Source organism: Hyperoodon ampullatus, assembly GCF_949752795.1.
Source record: "Hyperoodon ampullatus genome assembly, chromosome: 3".
NCBI classification, from domain to species: domain Eukaryota; kingdom Metazoa; phylum Chordata; class Mammalia; order Artiodactyla; family Ziphiidae; genus Hyperoodon; species Hyperoodon ampullatus.
Window position 1 is genome coordinate 165,097,437 of NC_136916.1, and position 12,102 is coordinate 165,109,538.

The window sequence follows — 12,102 nt, forward strand, 5'->3', positions numbered from 1 at the left end:
TGAGCCTGCGCTCTAGAACCAGCTAGCCACAACTACTGAAGCCTGTGCACCTGGAGCCCGTGCTCCGCAACAAGAGAAGCCACCGCAGTGAGAAGCCCACGCACCGCAACAAAGAGTAGCCCCTGCGCACCGCAACTGGAGAAAGCCAGCGCACGGCAATGAAGACCCATCGCAGCGAAAAATAAAATAAATAAATTAAGGGGAAAAAAAAGTCTGGACCAAAGAGTTCTCCTTAGTTATAAGGCAAAGTTAGTTATTTCATTTCCCAAATATAGTTAGAAAAATAACTTATTTTATATACAGCTTTACAGTACTTGAGCCAACTGTGGTTTCATTACTTCACTTGTAAGTTCAACCATATTTTCCAAAGCCATGAAAGATATATCAATTTTTTGCTGTTTGGGGAACTGCTGTTATTTCTATTGATGTTTCCTCCAGGGGGCTATTGCAATTCCCATAGCTGCCACTAGCACGGTGTAGTGCCAAGAGCACAGACTGATGGTCCAAAGGCTTGGCTTCTGAATCCTGGCTCCACCACTCACCAGCTCTTGAGCAAGTCACTTCCTCACCGAGTCTCAGCTTATCCATAGGGAAAATAACACGGATCCTGCCTTCCTCAAAAAGTTGTGGTAAAGTACTTTGCAAGTTTTAATTGTGCTGATAAAACTAAAAAGCACTCAGAACATTTGTTATGAGTACATTAAATTTAGCAGATAGGATCTCTTTAGGTGTTTCTGAGAAAGCAGAACAAAACTTGAGTCAGCTATGCTTCTTCCATGAAAATAAAAATGTCCAAATAATAATCAAACTAATGTCTTCCTTTTACTTAAAGTTACTGGGACCTCTTACTTATTTATTTTTTAAATACAAAAACTTTGGTACAGACAGGCTCCCTGTGTGCCTTAAATTTCAACTATTACCAGTCATTACTTGATCTAGATGTTTCCTCAGAATCATGTTTTCTCTTCCTTGAGTCCAAATTTTGGGGGTTACGCACATCCTGTATTGGTTATGGGCTTGGTTTAATTGTAATAAAAATTTCCCCATAAACCAGCCTTTAATAATTGGCTTTTGGGGGACTTCCCTGGTGGTCCAGTGGGTAAGACTCCACGCTCCCAATGCAGGGGGCCCAGGTTCGATCCCTGGTCGGAGAACTAGATCCCACATGCATGCCACAACTAAGAGTTCACATGCCGCAATGAAGATCCCGCGTGCCGCAACTAAGACCCAGCAAAAATAAATAAATATTTTTTTAAAAATTTTAAGATAAACATTAATAATATTTATATTTAATATAAATATTAAATGTTAAAATAAATGAATACATATTTAAATAATTTTTTAATGGTTTTTGGTTCATGCCTCCCACTACTCCTAACTACCCAGTACCTTTCCCAATAAGAAACTTTATCTCCACTTGGCTTCTCTTTCTCACAGCTCTCTCTGCTCCTACTGTGACCAAAGCAAGCTGACTTGACCTGTGGGAAACTCATTCCAATTGAAGCCTCTAAATATCTGAGTCTTCTAGCATCCTCTAGATCAATCCTCAATTATCACTGAATAATTTTTGTGAAACTTCCTCACTGTCATGTTTATATTCACTCTTTCCTATTTTGTTCTGAACAAACATATCAGGGGTTTTCATAAAGCTATTCAATTTTTCCATAGCTGTTTAAATGTTTCATAGCTACTTCCCTAAAACTGTACAGATAACGGTGCCTGCTATGTAAACTACAATAAAAACAAAAGTTGCACAGTTACAAAACTTGGCTTCTTTCCAGACACAACACAGTTGACTTACTTTAAAAGAACTAACATTTACTCTGAGAACAAGGTGATTTTGATAATTCAGCTTTCTGTTCAGGTGAAAAGACAGTTTACAAATTTTAGAGCTTGGATAAAAGGTGCAGTACCCCAAATCACAGTCATTTAAAGAGACACTAGCTATTATAAGCAGGTCCAAATCCTGTCAGAATGTAAACCCTTTCCAAATCCAAGTCATTTCTTGTCTAATTATTTTAAGAGTCTTTTTAGTTGTACTATTTTTAAAGTAGAGGGACATACAAATTAGCCAAAGGGTTTTTTAAGCCACTGATGTACTGAGTTTGATAAAAGTTAATCCCATATAAAATTGCAACTATAATTTTATCCTGATGCTTTTCTTAGACTAGGCAGAAGTCAGAAGACTTTTCATCAGGAGGGAGATGAGAGGAGACAGCACTAGATAAAGCCTATCCCTGGCAGAGATCATCTAACAAGGGCAGTTAACAAGTATTAACCTAATTCAAGTCTAGAGCTTACCTCTACACGGTGTGTGCCATAAATAATGAAGCACTGCACTTCTTCCTTTTGACAGATACTGTGATGGTCACAATGCCTCAGAGCAAACAGTATTTTTTTTTCTTTTCTGTTTAACTTCAGTCCATTTTCTTCTATCATTGGTTAAATAGTACATTACCTATTTGACAGTCAAGGTTACAATATACAATATCACTGTACTCTACACATATGAGGATTCAAGAAGATGACAATCAAAAGTACATCTTAGTCTTGAAATTATACTGAAACTTATTAAACTGAAGCCCAAGTAACTGAAGTCCTCAAATGACCAGATTTTGTTGTTGTTATTGGAGCATTTAACTTTCAGGAAAAAAAGTAAAACAGTAAGCCAATTTCTTGAAAGTCCAGGACATGAATTGGGATCAGTATTTACACTGAGGACTGCTCACAGCTTTTCTACTTACCACCCTGGACAGTAAGATCACAATAAGATCACAATAAGATCACAAAAACACAATAAGATCATTCTTCAAAAAATATACTTTCTAAGAAAAATAGACTAAAGTCTTAGAAAGATTCATCTTTTCATTCACTGAATATTGACTGAATATGTACTGTGAGTCAAACACTGTTCTGGGTGGTAGGGATACAGCACTGAACAAAAGAACACAATTCCTGCCCTCAAGTAACTTCCATTCCAGTAGGAGGAGAAAGACAAGCAAAATTATCTGAGAAGTTAGATACTGATAAGTGCTATGAAGAAAGATATTCAATTATAAAATTAAAATGTCAAACACGTTTTTAAAGAGTAAGCTAGAATTAAACAGGAAAGTTTAGTACATGTAACATTTTACTACACAAAAATGACAGAAATAACAGATGTTACTGCACACACTTTCAACATCAAAGGCTGATGTTCTCTATTTGTACTACCACATATGAGGTCACTTTGTTTAGGACCCACGAAACTGAGGGTAAAACAGAGCCTCCCATTCTTCAATCATTTTAGTTAACTAGTTAGTTGTATCGCAGGATCATTTCTTATATGCCATTCCAAGAAATGAATTAGTTAGATTTCTTTTTGTTCAAATCTCCTAAATGTGGGCCTTTTGGGGCTTGCTTATTAGCTTAATTCACAAATGCCTGTGTTTTAGGGCAATGAATAAATAGTAGCTGTTCTCTTTTTATTGAGAGGATAGTGAAAAAAACAGATAACCTCAGTCTAATTTGGCCCATATTCCAGTTTTTATTTCAATTAAGTCACAGAAAAAAATATTTTTCATGTTTTCTTGAACTCAAGTCATAGTTATTCCTTCTATCTTGTCTCACCATAGACAGTTAGTAGTGTGAGCAATATTTTTAGAAGTTGTAACCACACAAAGTAAAAATGAAAAGAAGGGCTGAAATGGGTATATTTAGGAATAGCTGCTTATTTTTCTGACATTCACTTTTCTCAGGTTAAAATTATAGCTGTTTTATGTTATACAGAAATGGTTATGGGGAATTCCCTGGTGCTCCAGTGGTTAGGACTCCGTACTTCCACTGCAGGGGGCAGAGGTTCAATCCCTGGTCGGGGAACTAAGATCCCAGACCGCATATGCTGCACAGTGTGGCCAAAAAAAAAAAAAAAAAATTATAACCCCCCCAAAACAATAAATGAATATGGGCCTTATACATTTCAAGAAAGAATCTAGTCACATTTAATATCTATTGCCTAAAAGAATATTACCCAACATATTTTCCATTGCCTTAAAAAAATATATGTATAGCAGCTCCACTGTTCTCAATAGTATTACCATGAAAAAGCTGAGGATGATAAAATCAGGGAAATTACTTTCGTGGTTAAAATCCTAAACAGATACACATGAAGAAACTCATAGAATTCTGTTACTAAAAGCTGTATTTGTTTTTTCTTCATTAACCAAAGTTTGCAAATCATGGTTTCATCATACAAGAAATAACTTTCTATTGCACATATTTACAAGGTGGTTTTCTACTTATAGCAAATACTTCTTCCATATACACAAATACTCCAAGAAAAGAGTAAAACTGTTTCCCTTTTTAATATACAAAAGCTACTTCCTTTTTCTATCAATAATATAAAGTTCCATTTAATAAAGGCCACACTTAAGGCTTTAATGGATTCCCTTTTATATGCTCCTCATTGAGGATCAAGGAATGGGGTGGGGGGTTGGAGGTACATAACTCAGAAACATACACTCGACATTTTTTAATTGTTTAAGTACCATAACACCAGTTACATTTTATTAGAAGTTCTACTTAAAAATACATAAGATATTTTCATTACACTTAAAGTAGAAGAGGATGAACTACCATTAATATGTATGTGCTATCAAGGGTAATAGGAATTATTCTCTGTTATCCTATATCCAAATACCCTATATTCAAGGGATATAATGATAAAAGTCTCAATTAAAAAAAAACAGATGCAAAGGTTAAATGATAGAATCATGACTTGCAGAAGAAGAATTAAAAGTGGAATAACAATTTATAGTGGCCCTGTCCCCATGTTCATAATTCACAGATGGTAGAATGGAAACACTTGGGTAGTGTGAACTGCCGTAATAGGTGGATATAATATCTGTGTGCACAGCAGCTAAATCACAGTGATCCAGTTCTATCAATAAAGGCAGCAAGCCCTTCAACAGGCTCACTGGTTCTACCACTTTTTCTTGTCTGGATGCAGATTCTGACTCTAGAAGCCCCAAAGTTCATCCAACAGCAGTGCAACCAGATCTTGCTTTGGAAAATCTCTCAGCAGGGAACTCTCTTGGGGTGTATTTCATCAGACTGCTACTTCCAACTCTGCCAGGGAACAAGCTTGCAAAAGGCTTCCTATCCAACGGCTCTGCCCTCAGCACTTCAGACATTCCCAGCCGTGTCTTGCGGCCTAATCATGATTCATGTTCCTTCTCAGACTTATCTTTCTTTGCCTGATGTGACTTCAAAAACATATTTTAAACAAAATAAATTGTAGTAGTAATTAAAATAAAAGATAACAAATCTCAAGAGTACTTTAAACAATCTCCATCAGATTTGGGAGGCTGCACTGTGCCAGGCTGTCCTTAAGGGCACGCGCTCCATGGCAGGCCACCTGTCACTGGCCCAAGGTCACATACTGGGAGGAAAGATGCTGATCAAGAAGGCAGAAGAACTACTCCCATTGTGGTCTCTGCCACATAACCATGAGCAAGTTCCTTAACAACTTTTTGTCTCTGTTCACCATCTGTAAAATTAAGATGGATACGAGTACCTCACTCATAGGATTTTTGGGGATCAAAATAAGCTAAAACATTAAAAGCACTTAAAACACTGTTTCATACGCAATAAGTTCTCAAGTAATATTAACTCTTATTATCAGAGTTTAAGTCCCCTTAAACAGTATAAAATTTCATATTACATCTTCTGTAGTATAGAAAATTCTACACTTAAATGCTTCCTTCACTAATGGGGCTTGCTCTTTGGCAATTTTTCTTTCTCTTTCTTTCCTTTTAAAATAAATTATTAAAGAAAATACAATAATTGGATTGCTTTTCTTTAGGAAAATGGCAATGGCTCAAAGGAAATGTAGAGCGGCGTTGAGGGAAAAGTGTTAAACCTGCAGATGAAAGACCTGAACTCTAGCTGGGGGCTGTCACTTACTAGTTGCCCCAGCCAGGCCCAGGGGGTACTGTAATGGACAGTGAAGTCTGCACTCTAGCAATGGGTCACAGATATTGAACAAATAATAATATGTAGTTTTAGATATAGTCTTCATTATTAAACATGCTTCATTTTTCTTTGTTATCCTACTGCAATATAGAATTTAGAAGTGTTCTTTTCCTTAAGTCACCATTCAAACATAAATCTGACTTCAAGATACATGCCAGAAATAAAAGTACAAACAAATATGCATTTTCAAAATATGGGTGAGAATTAAGGTTATTTTCTAGATGATTCATTCCAAACTCTGGGAGGAAGAGAAAGGGTACTATAGGGAATATCTTTATTCTCAGTGGTATAGTTGTGAACTTAATTGGCTGACTTAATGACAACGTCTTGAGTCATTTTTCTTCAATCCATCTTTCTCAGTAAATTATTCCAACCAGTGAACAAATTTACATGATGAAAAAGAAAACGGAAATGACTAAAGAAAAATAACTCTATACTACAACAAGTGTCCTGCATCAGGACCTCCCCTTGGTCTGGACACTGCCCATCTTTGGTCCACTCCATCTCTGAGATGGTGGGAGGAGGAAGGAAGTCAATTAACTCAGGATTAAATTAAATATACGTAAAGCATCTAGTACAGTGCTAGGCACCTTGTCAGCACCCGAAAGAAAGCTGTTGTTACTATCCCGTATCATATATGAAAGAAACAAAATCCAGAGAAGTTAAGTTGGTTTCCTTGGGCCACACAGGTAATGTACAGGGATTTGAACCCATATTCAACTAGCACCAAAACTCCACCTTGTTGCCGACAAAACCCCGCACTTTGCCAACTGCAGTTGAATTTGATGGTACAAAGTTCAATCTGCTAAAAATCCACTTGATATCGAAATTAATTTGTCAAGCCAAAGTCTGAGCCATCTAAATAATTGTAACATGACTGAGCAAAGACAAGTTGTTTTTATATTCACAAGGAAATGAGCTGTTTCCACCCAGCATGAAATTACTTGTGTATTTTCTTAGCCTGCTCAGTTAGAGCTTGTTCAAAATAACACACTCTGTCCTATTTATAAATAAAAACTCTGCACACCTGTTAGTGATTTCATTTGGATGATCTATATAAGGTGGTACAAACCCCTGATAGAAGTTATTTCTATAACATGCTGCTACTTCTCATATAGGATTTGTGACATGCGTGTTTCTTCTAGTGAAATTAACATCTTTTTTCTTTCTTTATTTTTAATTAACATCTTAAGCGGATTCTTAAGAATTTAAATGGCCTCTGGGTATCCTGTCAGTTCATTAAAAGATAAATCCAAGTGACATTTATTTATGAACAAACTGCTTGGAGAACCAAATAGGAAAATATTTGCTAAACCAACATATTGTTAAGACAGTGATATGAGCAAAGGCTTTGTTAACAGAAAAGAAAATGCCATGTTCAGGTAGGGTGTGTATCTGACAAGACGAATGAAGTACAGCGCTCAACAACTGGCCGGGGGATTTGGTTAATGCATGAAGGAAATATGAGTCATCCATTCATTCACTGGAGAACTGTCACATACCTACTGCCTAGGTGGGCACAAAGGTGCTGTTTGGTAGGGAAGACAGACTTGGATCTACCATCAGAGGTACAATAAAGGAACTACCATTCACAACCTCCTCCATTTCCTCCTTGAAGGGAGATTTTTTTTCCTTAACATTAATTGTCCAAGTGAGGAAATGAATACCCCATATGGCCTTTCTTGAGATCTAAAGATAAAGGCCATTCAAAACAGGCATTTGAAGTGGAAGTGGGGGAGGAGTGATACTTCAGAGGCAAATTATTTTCTTAAAAATATGAAGGTCTTGAATTTTTCACAAATTTTTCATCCTACCACCACCTTCACTCTGGAGAAAAGAAAGATTAGGGAAGAAAGATCCTGTTAAGCCAAGAGAAGGGGAAAGATTGCCTCATGCAAGAGGCTTCTAGGCCCACAGCCTGAGCTCATAGACGACTGAAAGAGGGGTGTATCCAAGACCCACCTGAAGTTGTATGCAAAATTCTGCATTTTGATCACAGTCTCAAAGGGGTCCATGTCATTTATAATTTTAAAAGTTAAAGTTCAAGCAGAAGTGTGACAGATACAAACTCAAGTTCTGGCTCTTCTGCATAGTAGCTGTATGATTGCCCAGATTTGCACAGCAAATCACCCAATTTTTCAGAACTTGTTTCCTCCTTTTAAAATGGAAAAGATAATGCCCAACTCATTGTGAGGATTAAATGAGATAAGGCATGTCAAGCTTCCAGCATGACAATGTTCATCCACCCTCGAGGAGGACAGCAGAAAGCTGTTAGAGCATCTAGCATTATAAGGAATTAGATCTGAAACCATATACACCAAAAACAATGACAGAACTTAGAGCCCCTAAAACACCGTCGGTTCCCCATGTCTGCCATTTTGTAACAACTCACAAACCTCCCCATATGAGCAAATTCATCTCAATTCCATATGGTCATGAGACCACACTTTTTTTTTTTTTGCGGTACGCAGGCCTCTCTCACTGTTGTGGCCTCTCCCGTTGTGGAGCACAGGCTCCGGACGCACAGGCTCAGCGGCCATGGCTCACGGGCCCAGCCGCTCCCCGGCATGTGGGATCTTCCCGGACCGGGGCACGAACCCGCGTCCCCTGCATCAGCAGGCGGACTCTCAACCACTGCACCACCAGGGAAGCCCTGTGTTCACTTACTTTAATAACACTACATTTACCATGTTATCACCATGGAATGTAAATTCAGGTTAGACAAGAGAATTTCACAAGTACAACAAAGCATTCTGTAGTACACCAAAGTTTGTATAATGTCTGACCAAACCAGCTTGCTCAAAAATCACTTCCATTACAGGCAATTTATTTAGTTTAACATTTATGATTCTTTCAGAGAAAATAAACAGACTGCACACATTTAAAAAGTATTTTTCATTTACCTTTGCATTAGCACTTAAAATACACACTTCTATTTCAAAATGCCATTTGAAAATTATTCTAATATAACAGCAGCAAACTATAATTCTGCAATTACAAAACAGCTAAACGGGGATCTACAGTTAAGTTATTCTCATGTTTACAACTATGATTCTGAAACAGATACTACTTCAAAGCAGCTGTCACCAGCTCTTTAGGTTTGGTTTAAAAACACACACATAGTTGCTGGGAGGTTTATAATGTTGTAGTCCGTGCACTGTTCTGAAAGGGTCCTTCAAGAGCCAACCAGACCTTAAAAACAGCACTCAGTCCACAAGGCGTCAGAAGGAGTTAAATTAACTGGGGTAAATAGGATTCCTACATTACCTCAAAAGCATATGACATTCTGCAGCAACTGGGAGCATGTTGTCCTCTTTACAACTAATTTTATCAGAAGAGTTCAAGAAGGTGGACATTGTACCACTATCAAGTGCATTTGAAAGTCACATGTTTTTGTGCTAATCTGACTCCCCTGAATGACCTAGCTAGTGAACTAGTCACTAGGCAAATCGAGCCTGCAAGAAAGGAAGCCAATATTCAAATTACCATGTTATTGTCCGACCCACAGGATTTATTTTCAACATAAACATATAACCTCAACATGAGATGTCTAACTAAAGCAAGCACCACCAAGACCAAGACAGCATCTCCTCTTCTAAGGTTTAGGTTTTGCCCAGAATTCTTGATACATGGAATAGCCCGTACCAAGAGTCATTGCTCCCACAACAAAGCCTTGGGCTGCCACACGCATGTGGATCAGGTGAACAGACATTTTAGTATTGCCCATTCTTCAATTTATATAATCCATATGCAACAATTGCTGCAAAACCTGCCATTCCAATGGGGACAAAAGGTGCCTCTCTAGCTTTTCGGATAAGTTTAGATCCCTGATCTTCATCATATGAAGAAAGAGAAACATCTGTGTCACTTGACATAGCGACTGAAGAATCTTCAGACAACGGCACAACGTCACAGGCTCCTACCGGCTTCTTGAGACCACACTATTATGATATTATGATAGACCACTGGTGACAGAGATTCAAGGACATCTCCAATGTCTCTTAGGTGAAAAATCCAGCACTGGGAGAAAAACATCTCAGACTATTATCCCTTAAATTTATTAGAAATTAAGTGAAGGTTGAATATTCCATTTCTTTAAGTAAACAGGTGTCCAAATTCTGTAATAACTTGTGTGATAATACATTAGAAAGGGGCTTCCCTGGTGGCGCAGTGGTTGAGAGTCCGCCTGCCGATGCAGGGGACACGGGCTCGTGCCCTGGTCCGGGAAGATCCCACATGCCGTGGAGCGGCTGGGCCCGTGAGCCATGGCCACTGAGCCTGCGCGTCCGGAGCCTGTGCTCCGCAACGGGAGAGGCCACAAGAGTAAGAGGCCCTCGTAACGCAAAAAAATATAAAAATTAAAAAAAATAATAAAATGCATAATATCTCCATGTTTATATGTGTAGTCCCTCTACTTATTTATATGACTAGTTATTAATTATCTAGACCAAGTAAGACAAATAACAGAAAAACTAAAATCAAGAAAAATCCTTGCTCATTTATAATCAGCTTTGGACTTTGGAAAGCCTTCTTTATCTAGGTAGAGAGGCCAGTCTAAGATTTACATTTGCTTCAGATGGTCCAATAGATCTAACTAAACTATTTACTGATCCTTGTCTATACCTCAATCTTACCTGTTTTATAACATACATACCTGAATGAATAACTACTCAGCCCAAAGGTTAAAAAGTTTGCAGGTATTATACTCTTACCTTACACATATTTCAGCTATTTTTAGAGTCCAAATGAAAACAGCTAGTACAGAAGGAAATGTGCATGAAATTCTTGAGGTCTGCTCAGATAACAGTCAAGATAGGTCAGTGGATATTTGGAATACCTAAGACTGATTTAAAATAAAACACTCTGAGGGCCAAGAACACTTTCTAAAGTTGTGCTTGAGAGTAATGGTTTGTATTAGTGCTTGATTCCTCTCTATTCCAACAAATCCCTTAGCCAAAAAATTTCTCCATTCGTCAGAAAACATTATAAGAACCTGTTCAAAGCTCAGCAGAGAAGTTGACACTCCCCTGATAGAGCAATCTAACCTCAGACAGTCTCTAAAACCCTTTTTCTAAGTATTTCAAAAGAAGGCCCAAAATGAAAAAGAAATAAAATCTAACAAAGAAAGGTTCTTTTCTACCTCTGTTCAAAGTTGGTAAATGTTCAACTCTCTCCAGGAAATAAAATCATACAGGAAATAAAGGCTGACTTAACTGAACTGAGTCTGTGCTTATCAGTCTAAATTCAAAACAAGAATCTTAATTTTTAAACTAAGTAGGCACTGATTCAGCAACCATGTACTATGAGGTACAAGGCACTATTCCAGACACTGGTGATACCACAGTCCTGCTCCGATGGAGTTTACATTCCAAAGGATAAAAACTTGACATATGTGTGATGCACTTCAAATATAATTTTAAAAACATTTTCTGAATATCTGTGATAAACCACAACAGAGTAACCAAATATCAAAGCCTATAATTATAATTTTAAAATGAGAGGCCAAAGTAAGAACTTCTAAGTTTTGTTAGACTTTTCAACTTATTCATCAAAATGCTTTGGAGGGAGCTTCCGCGGTGGCGCAGTGGTTGAGAGTCCGCCTGCCGATGCAGGGGACACGGGTTCATGCCCCGGTCCGGGAAGATCCCATGGGCCCGTGAGCCATGGCCGCTGAGCCTGCGAGTCCGGAGCCTGTGCTCCGCAATGGGAGAGGCCACAACAGTGAGAGGCCCGCATACCGCAAAAAGAAAAAAAAAAAAAAATGCTTTGGAGGTCACCTTAGGGGTGGCTTAGGATCAATCTCAATTTCACACCTGTTATTTGACAAAGTTATATATGTAGGCCATACAATGAGGACCCTCCTTCCCCTCTACACAAAACACTCAGAAATAGCTGAAAGAAAACTGCCATCTAAAATTTAAGTTCTAAAACTAACACATAATGTGTGTGTTATCATATCACAGCAGAAGCACGAAAAAGTTACCTTCTAAAGATTTCCAGGATATTTTTTTTTTTTTTTTGGCCACGCCACGTGGCTTACAGGATCTTAGTTCCCCAACCAGGGATCGAACCCAGGCCACCGTAGTGAAA

General features: G+C 38.0%; 1 protein-coding gene and 1 pseudogene across 2 annotated transcripts in view; both read right to left on the reverse strand.

The window, feature by feature from the left end:
* PTPN21 (protein tyrosine phosphatase non-receptor type 21) overlaps window positions 1-12,102 on the reverse strand; it is a gene marked incomplete at both ends in the record, with an annotated part of 60,842 nt that overhangs the window by 43,502 nt on the left and 5,238 nt on the right. The gene's annotated exons all lie outside the window — the stretch shown is intronic.
* Window positions 9,608-9,887, reverse strand: LOC307050534 (HIG1 domain family member 1A, mitochondrial-like; annotated as a pseudogene). Its single transcript has one exon. The product of its transcript is annotated as an HIG1 domain family member 1A, mitochondrial-like (transcript).